This window comes from Musca domestica, unplaced genomic scaffold (genome assembly GCF_030504385.1).
Source record: "Musca domestica strain aabys unplaced genomic scaffold, Musca_domestica.polishedcontigs.V.1.1 34, whole genome shotgun sequence".
Taxonomy (NCBI): Eukaryota; Metazoa; Arthropoda; class Insecta; order Diptera; family Muscidae; genus Musca; species Musca domestica.
The window spans coordinates 9,023,689-9,035,846 of NW_026712313.1; the positions used below are offsets into that span (position 1 = coordinate 9,023,689).

The following is a 12,158-nucleotide window of genomic DNA, read 5'->3' on the forward strand; positions in this document are numbered from 1 at the left end:
AAAATATTCTTTAAAAAATCCACGCCTGTTATAGCCCTTGAAAAAATATTCTTTAAAAAATCCACGCCTGTTATAGCCCTTGAAAAAATATTCTTTAAAAAATCCACGCCTGTTATAGCCCTTGAAAAAATATTCTTTAAAAAATCCACGCCTGTTATAGCCCTTGAAAAAATATTCTTTAAAAAATCCACGCCTGTTATAGCCCTTGAAAAAATATTCTTTAAAAAATCCACGCCTGTTATAGCCCTTGAAAAAATATTCTTTAAAAATCCACGCCTGTTATAGCCCTTGAAAAAATATTCTTTAAAAAATCCACGCCTGTTATAGCCCTTGAAAAAATATTCTTTAAAAAATCCACGCCTGTTATAGCCCTTGAAAAAATATTCTTTAAAAAATCCACGCCTGTTATAGCCCTTGAAAAAATATTCTTTAAAAAATCCACGCCTGTTATAGCCCTTGAAAAAATATTCTTTAAAAAATCCACGCCTGTTATAGCCCTTGAAAAAATATTCTTTAAAAAATCCACGCCTGTTATAGCCCTTGAAAAAATATTCTTTAAAAAATCCACGCCTGTTATAGCCCTTGAAAAAATATTCTTTAAAAATCCACGCCTGTTATAGCCCTTGAAAAAATATTCTTTAAAAAATCCACGCCTGTTATAGCCCTTGAAAAAATATTCTTTAAAAAATCCACGCCTGTTATAGCCCTTGAAAAAATATTCTTTAAAAAATCCACGCCTGTTATAGCCCTTGAAAAAATATTCTTTAAAAAATCCACGCCTGTTATAGCCCTTGAAAAAATATTCTTTAAAAAATCCACGCCTGTTATAGCCCTTGAAAAAATATTCTTTAAAAAATCCACGCCTGTTATAGCCCTTGAAAAAATATTCTTTAAAAAATCCACGCCTGTTATAGCCCTTGAAAAATATTCTTTAAAAAATCCACGCCTGTTATAGCCCTTGAAAAAATATTCTTTAAAAAATCCACGCCTGTTATAGCCCTTGAAAAAATATTCTTTAAAAAATCCACGCCTGTTATAGCCCTTGAAAAAATATTCTTTAAAAAATCCACGCCTGTTATAGCCCTTGAAAAAATATTCTTTAAAAAATCCACGCCTGTTATAGCCCTTGAAAAATATTCTTTAAAAAATCCACGCCTGTTATAGCCCTTGAAAAAATATTCTTTAAAAAATCCACGCCTGTTATAGCCCTTGAAAAAATATTCTTTAAAAAATCCACGCCTGTTATAGCCCTTGAAAAAAATATTCTTTAAAAAATCCACGCCTGTTATAGCCCTTGAAAAAAATATTCTTTAAAAAATCCACGCCTGTTATAGCCCTTGAAAAAATATTCTTTAAAAAATCCACGGCTGTTATAGCCCTTGAAAAAATATTCTTTAAAAAATCCACGCCTGTTATAGCCCTTGAAAAAATATTCTTTAAAAAATCCACGCCTGTTATAGCCCTTGAAAAAATATTCTTTAAAAAATCCACGCCTGTTATAGCCCTTGAAAAAATATTCTTTAAAAAATCCACGCCTGTTATAGCCCTTGAAAAAATATTCTTTAAAAAATCCACGCCTGTTATAGCCCTTGAAAAAATATTCTTTAAAAAATTCTTGCTAAATTTAGTCCTTGAAAAAATATTCTTTAAAAAATCCACGCTTATTGTAGTCCTTGGAGTCCTTTTTTATTTTATTTTTGTACATAATTTTCATTGAATAATTTTTAAATTTTTCTCTTCCAGGTATGTACCCTCTTTCTCTTCAATAAATCACCTCCGTAAGTACCCCACCCCAAACTTGAATCTAAAAATGTTATTGCAAATAATATCCTTATTTATACTACAATTATCCTTTCATATTTATTTGATTATGGATTTTCAGATATTTATATAAATTTGTTGAGAAATAAGCCAGTTTAATGTGAAACTATTTACGAATATCGAATCAACTGCGACTCAATAAATTTCCGATTTGAAGTGCCCATAAAACTAGTATTTATATGCAGATACATATGTATCGACAACCTATCCAATTTGTATTTATTTTAAGATATTCTCTTGAGAGGATAAATTTAATATTTTATTGTATAAGTAATCAGATGATGATGATGACGTCGATGATGAGGGACAATGGGTCGTATTGGAAAATAATGAAGAAAATTCTCAATTCTCTCAGGAGGATATTAACTCAAAATTTTCCTTTGATATCCTTTCTATATCCTTTGGTACTGTAAGTCATCCTTTAAATTTGAAGGCCATATCCAGGTCAATTTATGATACTGACCAATGTGAATTCTCTGTGTGTGGCTATGAATATTCAGAGCAATATAATCAGCAATTCATAATACATACCTACATATGTATGTACATATGTATCTCCGTATATGTACATTTGCTACAAACTAGATAAACTTGATTATACCTTTTGCCTTATAGGCATATTCATAATGTAGATATCAAATATGCAACTAAACTGCCAGCCAACCAGCCATGGTAGCCATCCAGCCAACATCAGGTTTCCCCAAAAATCATTTCATGTGAGGCTGCAGCATCTCCATTCACTAGCTGCCTCTCAACATACAAAGAACAACAAAAGTTGTTGCAACACCAACAATTTTTGTGGCCCAAAACTGTCCGGTTGTCCTTACAGTGGTTTTGTGTTTATTTGTGACTTAAGGTCTATGAAGTTGTGCCAATTTTCGGAAGGGGGAGGGGTAGACAGAGAGCGATGACTGCCTGGATGGCTGACTGGTCGGCTGATACGTTATGGGATTTTAGGTAAACGGCTTGTAGGGTAGAGGGAGGAGGGAGATGAAAATTAACTAAATATGAATTGAATGCATAGCAAATGAGGTCACATTGTAGGATAATTAATTCACGAGATTTATGCCTAACAAAAGGAAACAGGATAATAGTTAAAACTAGGGGAAGGAAGATATGTTCTCCTAATGATAAGGTATAATATTGATTAAAGGGGAACCAAAACTTTGAGGTAAATCGAAAACCTCTAGGATATCTTTCATGGAGAGAACACCTGTGAAAAAAATATTCTCTAAAAAATCCACGCCTCATATATTCCTTGAAAAAATATTTTTTAAAAAACCCATGCCTATAAAAGTCTTTGAAAAAATATTATCTAAACACCCATGCCTATAAAAGACCCTGAAAAAATATTCTCTGAAAAAATCCACGCCTCACATATTCCTTAAAAAAATATTTTCCAAAAACCCGCGCCTATAAAAGTCCCTAAAAATATTCTCCAAAAATCTACGCCTATTAAAGTCCCAGAAAAAATATTATCTAAAAACCCACGCCTATAAAAGTACCTGAAAAAATATTCTCTAAAAAATCCACGCCTCATATATTCCTTGAAAAAATATTTTCTAAAAATCTGCGCCTATAAAAGTCCCTAAAAAAATATTCTCTTAAAACCCATGTCTATAAAAGTCCCAGAAAAAAATATTGTCTATAAAATCCACGCCTCATATATTCCTAGAAAAAATATTTTCTAAAAACACGCGCCTATAAAAGTCCTAGAAAAAATATTCTCTAAAACGCCACGCCTATTAAAGACCCAGAAAAAATATTTTCTAAAAAATCAACGCCTCATATATTTCTTGAAAAAAATATTTTCTAAAAACCCACTCCAATAAATGTCCCTGAAAAAATATTCTCCAAAAATCCACGCCTATAAAAGTCCCTGAAAAATATTCTCCAAAAATCCACGCCTATAAAAGTCTTAGAAAAAATATTATCTAAAAACCCACGCCTATAAAAGTCCCTGAAAAAATATTCTCTAAAAAATCCACGCCTCATATATTCCTTGAAAATACCTGTGAAAAAATATTCCCTAAAAACCCACACCTATAAAAGTCCCACAAAAAAAAATAATTCTCTAACAACCTACGCCTCTAAAAATCCCAGAAAAAATATTCTCTAAAAACCCACACCTGTAAAAGTCTCACAAAAAATATAATTCTCTAAAAACCCGCGCCTATAAAAGTCCCTAAAAAATATTCTCTAAAAAATCCACGCATATAAAAGTCCCTAAAAAGTATTCTCTAAAAACCCACGCCTATAAAAGTCCCTAAAAAAATATTCTCTAAAAACCCGCACCTATAAAAGTCCCTAAAAATATTCTCTATAAAATTCAGGCCTCATATATTCCTAGAAAAAATATTTTCTAAAAACCCACGCCTATAAAAGTCCCTGAAAAAATATTCTCTATAAAATCCACGCCTCATATATTCCTAGAAAAAATATTTTCTAAAAACCCACGCCTATAAAAGTCCCAGAAAAAAATATTCTCTAAAAGCCCACGCCTATAAAAGTCCCAGAAAAAATATTCTCTAAAAACCCACGCCTATAATAGTCCCAGAAATAATATTCTCTAAGAAAATCCACGCCTCATATATTCCTTGAAAAAATATTTTCTAAAAACCCAGGCCTATAAAAGTCCCAGAAATAATATTCTCAAAAAAATCCACGCCTCATATATTCCCTGAAAAAATATTCTCTAAAAACCCGCGCCTATAAAAGTCCCTAAAAAATATTCTTTAAAAACCCGCGCCTATAAAGGTCCCTAAAAAAATATTCTCAAAAAACCCGTGCCTATAAAAGTCCCTGAAAAAATATTCTCTAAAAACCCATATCTATAAAAGTCCCAGAAAAAAATATTCACTAAAAACCCACGCCTATAAAAGTCCCTGAAAAAATATTTTCTAAAAATCCGCGCCTATAAAAGTCCCTAAAAAAATATTCTCTAAAAACCCACGCCTATTAAAGTCCCTGAAAAAATATTCTCTAAAAACCCATATCTATAAAAGTCCCAGAAAAAAATATTCTCTAAAAACCCACGCCTATAAAATCCCCAGAAAAAATATTCTCTAAAAACCCACGCCTATAAAAGTCCCAGACAAAATATTCTCTAAAAAAATCCACGCCTCATATACTCCTTGAAAAAATATTTTCTAAAAAACCGCGCCTATAAAAGTCCCTGGAAAAATATTTTCAAAAAAACCGCCTATAAAAGTCCCTGGAAAAATATTTTCTAAAAAAATCCACGCCTATAAAAGTGCATAAAAAAACGAGCTAAAGAAGCTTTTCTACATATAGCAGGACCTATAGGATTCCTTCATAAAGTAGACCTCTGATAAACCTTCGATGTTCGATACGAGACCTTTTAAAGGTCTTATACGAATGGATGACTCATAAGACATCTTTTATCATTCAGAGTTCTTAAGAGGTTTGGATAGACGATTTTTAAACGACTATCTAAATACAGAATACTTTAGGGAGCTATTTAGCAAATTAGGAATCTTTGATGGGTATTTGCATGATAGGGTCCCTTTAAATGACTAAAATTTTTTATACCCTCCCCCATTGGGCCAAATCCGTTTCAGGACATTGATACCGCCCATGGTACCTCCCACACAAAAGGTCCAAATTTTCAGAGAAAATAATTTTCCAAGGAAGGATCTTCAAAATTTGTCCAAACTTGGCAAATCCCAATATTTTTACCAGTGCGGGACACTATCGAATTGGAATTGTCAAAATTTGGAATAATTATATCTCTCATGAAATGCGAAATAAGCATTCAATTTTCTTCAAATTTTACACATTCCAATATTTCTACAAACTCAAGACCTGGTGTGAAGGAATATATCGGCCAACTCCACCTTGTGCATCCCCCGCAAAAGGTCAAAATTTGGAATAATTATATCTCTCAAAATTTACGAAATAAGCATTCGATTTCCCTTAACTTTCACACATCCTGATACTTCTATCAACACATAATCAGGTGAAAAGATGGGATATGTTGGTCCACTCCTTCATATTTTCTGCGTATTATTATTATTTCTCCCAAAGTTGATCCTTTGTGAGGAAGTACCAGAAGGAAGACCCACTTGTAGGAATGTTAAAATATTATATTGTGGGAAATTGTAGAACTATTTCGAATTTTATGGGGTAATGATTGCTCCGAAATCCGCCGATGCTATCGATTTTCGTACTGAACTTAATTGTGATAAAAAGTTTCAACCAGATTAAATTGTTTTGACATTGTTGTCGGTTTGTGAGGGACATATCCGAGTGTATGCATATTATTCATGTTCTCTGCAGATTAGCTAAAATGATTACAATGTACAAAGTTTTAAGAAAATCGGATACATGATGTCAATTTTTGTTTAAAAGTCCCTTTGTGGAATTCCATCGTCTGTAATCATAATTCTGAGGGTATCAAAATCGCATAACTGACCTCTAAGAGGTCTTCTTGGGATGGGAAACCTTAAAGCAAAAATTTTTTTAGTGGAAACTCCTCGAAAGATCCCCTGCAAAAGGTGGTCTTTAATGGATGGGAGGCCCTATAATAGTATTTTTAATGTAGAGCGGAATCCTAATGATTGGGATAGAAGATCAATGAAAATGGTTCTACAATGCCCTTTATTATACCCTCAGTCATATGGTCTCATCGAAATAAAGATTTTAGACAGTAGGCCCCTTTGGTCCCAAATCCGTTTCAGGAGTCGATCTGGAGATGTCTCTCGCCTGTCTGGCTGGAGCGCACAATAACTCTCGTAAGGCGTATCCGATTTGGTCCAAAGTTGGTACATTGTAATGTTATTGTCAAACTTAGACCGAGTTCGGAGATGGGCAATATCGGTCGATCCACTCCATCTGATACCTCCTTCACAAAAATTCGATACTGGTAGCATAACCCGACTTCAAGGAAGTGGACGGAAGAAAACAGCAACATCAGCAGAAATGGTTCGAAAAGTGAAGAAGCGACTTGATCGAAACCCGATTCGCAGTGGCCGAAAAATGGCTCGTGAGCTGAACATATCGCAATATTCGGGATTCGGCAAATATTGAGAAATGAGCTCAGGATAAAGCCATTGAAATTCCAAAAAATGCAAGAACTTACACCGCAACAGAAAGAAAAAAGACTCGAAAGAGCTAAAGAATTGTTTCGCTTGGCCGAAAGTGATGAACTGTCGAATTTAGTTTTCTCCGATGAGAAAACATTCGTTGTCCAGCAGTATGTAAACAAACAAAATTATCGTGTTTACTTCCCAAAGAGGTCAGCTGAAAATGTGCAACTTCGGTTGGCTACCAGAACTCAAGTACCGGCCATGGTGATGGTGTGGGCCGCCATAACAGCCGATGGTCGCTCTCCGCTCGTATTAATCGACCGCGTGGCATCAGAATACATGTCGAATATTATTGCGAAAAGATTCTGGAGGATTCATTAAAGCCTTGGGCATGCACACAACTGTCGATCACCTCAAGCAAGCGCTTCGCCGGGAATGGGTCAAAATACCGCAGAGCAACATTCGGGCAGCATGTGACGGTTTCATTGGCCGTTTGAAGGCCATATTTCGTGCCAAAGGTGAACAATTCGAACAAATCTAAACTTTTCTAAAATTTGATGCTATTTCCGACATTTTTTTGTTTTCATTCAATAAAATTAAAGGAAAGAAATGTAAAAATTATGGCATTTGACTTTGTTGCAGTTTTTTATCTCACCCTGTACATAAGCCCCTTAAGAGGTCTTCTCTGAACAAAAACCCTTAAATACTTGCTATGGATTTAAGGCCCCAATAGGATATCTACGTAAACCCTTTTAAAAATTTACTTAAGGAAGAAGATACTAACGACGTCTGTCTTGAGGATCCACAAGAATTCTACCCTAAATTCCTCTAATTTCCTACTTACTTCCGGGAGGAAATATTTTTATACCCTCCACCTTGAAAAGGCGGGTATATTAGCTTTGTCATTCCGTTTGTAACATACTTAAATATTCGTCGTAGACCCCATCAAGTATATATATTCATAATCAGCATAAAATTCTAAGTCGATTTAAAGATGTTCGTCTGTCTGTCCGCCTGTCTGTTGAAATCACGATACAGCACACATTATTTAATGTAGAGCGTCAAAATTTAGCAGAATAATTTGTATTGTTTCTAGGATGGTTGGTATTGAAAATGAGATATATCCGTCCACGTTTTGATATAGTCTCCATATAACGGTACCTTCCGATATTCGATATTTTGATGATTTTTGCCATATTTTTTCACGTATTTGTCTAAAAATTGGTATTTGTTGGTCATAATGGGTTCTAGCTCCGTTGCCGCAATATTGTATATTTAGGTCCATGTTTTGGCATAGCTTCCATATAGCGGTACCTCCCGATATGCAATATTTTGATGATTTTGCGACATTTTCCCACGAATATGTCTAAAAATTGGTATTTGTGGGACACAATGGGTTCGAAGGTGGAGGATATTAAAAGTTTGACCCGGCCGAACTTAATGTTTTTTACTTGTTCAGAATGATATTTTATTTCGTTGCATGATTTTCCAGTGAATTCCTTTCCAGGAGTTTTTAGTTCTACCTTTTTATTTCCTTCCAAGGTATGCCCTATCAACTTCCCCCTTCTAATTATTATGGCTGTTATTATTAGGTCTATCTTGCAACCTAATTTTAATACAGGTTTAATGCAGGTTTTACAGTATAAAACACTCTTAAAATATATTTGATACATAGGATTTCTGCTTATATACCTTATAGCTTACATGACTGAGGCAGCTATTGAAACACTGATCAAAATAAATAAAATAAATAAATAATAATAAATAATAATAAGAATAATAAATAATAATAATAATAAATAAATAATAAACAAAATAAATAGGTCGTAGTTTTTAGATACTCTGTGGCTAGAGAACCTTATAAAGGCCTTCCAAATGTTCTTCTATCAATTAAAGAGGTGTTTCATAAAAAAGACCCTAATTGATCCTCAATAGCTTTAGGACCTTTATATATAAAAAAGAAATCTGAAGATCTTCTATATACCCTAATAGTAATTCCTATTTATAGTTCCTATTTATAAATAAGTGGAAATCTTCCAACAATCTATCCCTTTTGTCATACCTCTGATCCATATATTTCCAATATGGCCTGCCAATGAACTAGTCTTTGTCGACATCATTCATTAGCTATGCAACAAATCGTTTTGCATGACTCCGTGGAATATTCATGAGTTTTGGATTTTGGGTGCGCGGTATTTGAAACACGTTTGAGGCGAACTGTGGTAACAGAACAACCAACCAAACAAAGTTTGTTTGTTTTTGTTGTTTATGTTATGTTGTTAATTTGTCTGTTTTGACTGTGTCGAACACGTGAACTATGACCTGACCTAGCCCACATTTGTTTTTAGCGTTGATGGTGTGTGTACGTGTGTGCTGCAAATAGACAACCAACCAGCCAAGCAGACTGGTTGGCGAAGAGAATTATCGACATTATTCGATGGTTTTTACGAGTGTGGCAGTATTTGTGAGGTGAGTGGGTGAGACATGACTGTGTGTGTAAGTTTATGTTTAGAGAGGGTCGAGTTTTTTTTAGAGGTTTGTGAACTTTTATAAAATAATGTTATAGTTTATATTAAACGAAGGAGTGTGTTTCTTGGTGGCTTTGCCTGTAAGGTGTGTTGGGGGAGATTTGAGTTGTGGGGTATATTTTGATGACTGATGAATCGTGTCAGGTTAAAATTGTCTTTTACAGGGTGAGATAAAAAACTTTAACAAAGTAAAACGCCATAATTTTTACATTTTTTTTTTAAATTTTTTGAATGAAAGCAAAAAATGTCGGAAATAGGATCAAAATTTAGAATAAGTCTAGATTTGTTCGAATTGCTCACCTTTGGCACGAATTATGGCCTTCAAACGGCCAATGTAACCGTCACACGCTGCCCGAATGTTGCTCTGCGGTATTTTTGCCCATTCCCGACGGATCGCTTGCTTGAGGTAATCGACACTCTGGTATTTTTTAGTGCCAACCTTGCTTTCCAAAATACTGCAGACACAATAGTCAAACGGATTTTGGTGGCCATTTTGTGAGCTGGAAATGAAGCGAGGAACCTAATTTTATAACCATTCTTGGGTGGCGCGTGCTGAGTGCGATGCTGCTGAGTCCTGTTGGAATGTTCAAGGTCTACAGCCAAATTGTTTTCGCAGCCAAGGCTTTAATACATCCTCCAGAATATTTTCGCTATAATATTCGGCATTTATTCTGATGTCACGGTCGATTAATACGAGCGGAGAGCGACCATCGGCTGTTATGGCGGCCCACACTATTACCATGACCGGCGCGAATGTTGCTCTGCGGTATTTTGGTCAGTCCCGTCGAAGCGCTTGCTAGAGTTGAGCGACACTTTTACATTTTTTAGTGCCAACCTTGCTTTCCAAAATACTCCAGACACAATAGTCCTACGGATTGGTATCCGGAGATTTTGGTAGTCATTGTGCATTGGAAATGAAGCGAGAAACCTCATTTTGTAATCATTCTTGGGTGCCGCGTCCTGAGTGCAATGGTTCCTGAGTCCTGTTGGAATGTCCAAGGTCTGCGGCCAAAATGTTTGCGTGCCCAAGGCTTTAATACACACTCCAGAATATTTTCGCGATAATATTCGGCATTTATTCTGATGCCACGGTCGATAAATCGAGTGGAGAGCGACCATTGGCTGTTATGGCGGCCCACACTATCACCATGACCGGCGCGAATGTTGCTCTGCGGTATTTTTACCCATTCACGTCGAAGCGCTTGCTAGAGGTGAGCGACACTTTTACATTTTTTAGTGCCAACCTTGCTTTCCGAAATACTCCAGACACAATAGTCCAACGGATTGGTATCGGAGATTTTGGTGGCTATTGTGCGCTGGAAATGAAGCGAGGAACCTCATTTTGTAAGCATTCTTGGGTGCCGCGTCCTGAGTGCAATGGTTCCTGAGTCCTGTTGGAATGTCCAAGGTCTGCGGCCAAAAAGGTTTGCGTGCCCAAGGCTGTAATACACCCTCCAGAATATTTTCGCGATAATATTCGGCATTTATTCTGAGCCACTGTCGATTAATACGAGCGGAGAGCGGCCATAGGCTGTTATGGTGACCCACACCATCACCATGGCCGGCGCTTGAGTTCTGTTCTGGTGGCCAACCGAAGGTGCACATTTTCAGCTAACCTCTTGGGCACGCGGTAAACACGATAATTTTGTTTGTTTACCAACTGCTAGACAACGAATGTTTTCTTTTTTTTATCGGAAAAATCGGAGAAAACCTAATTCGGCACTTCATCACTTTCGGCCAAGCGAAGCAACTCTTTAGCTCTTTTGAGTCTAAGTCTATTTTCTTTCAGTTGCGGTATAAGTTCATGCACTTTTTTGGAATTTCAATGGATTTACCCCGAGCTCATATTTCAATATTTGCCGATTTTCCGAATGGAATATTGCGATATGTTCAGCTCACGAGCCATTTTTCGGCCACTGCAACGCGGGTCTCGAACAAGCAGCTTCTTTACTTTTCGTACCATTTCTGCTGATGTTGCTGTTTTCTTCCGTCCACTTCCACCACCACGGGCTACGCTACCAGTATCACGGTGCGGTGGAGCGATGGTACGAGACACAAAAGATTTATTCACATTTAAATGCTGGAGTGCTCTAACGATAGCCACTTGTGGTTTTCCTGCCAAATATAAAGAAATCACACTATCCCGCTTGAATTCCATAACGAATAAGTTTTTTTTTTGAAAAATTCTGACCAAAATGCTGTTGTACGCTTGTAAACAATACCATGAACTGTCACTGAAATATTTTTAGCAGCTGTCGGATGAGTGGCTTAGAAATGACAGCGGTCTGAAGTTGATTCCAGTTTTTTCATCTCACCCTGAATATCAGCTTCAAGTCGTTTGCTTTAATATCTTTAGACATTCTGTCTCTGCATAAAAATCTTTAACAATTTAGGTCATTTGACTATAGGTACTGAGGTGTTTGATCCTCAGCCTGGTTCCTAATATTCGGTCAAAAGCGTTGTCCCTCCATTACACCACCACATCCCGCATTTTTCATTGCCCCATTTGTAACTGTGCCAAATAACTTCCTCAAATTTCCAAAACCAACTTAAGCAAAAAAAAACCTGCCAATGTCTACCTCCCTCCCAAAAAAAAAAAAAAATCATCTTCCCAACATCCCCCCAAATTTGACATTTCATTCGGTTATGAGGCCACTCTTCAAATGCGTACTGCCGCCTTTGATTGGGTTGCCATGTTCTACACTTAACCTGTTTACAACTTTGTTACCATTCTCAACATGACTTTAACTAACTGTATCCG

General features: G+C 36.0%; 1 protein-coding gene across 1 annotated transcript in view; it reads left to right on the plus strand.

Moving 5' to 3' along the window:
- Nucleotides 1–12,158, plus strand: part of LOC101897758 (fibronectin type-III domain-containing protein 3a) — a 660,976-nt gene that overhangs the window by 183,571 nt on the left and 465,247 nt on the right. The window lies entirely within an intron of this gene.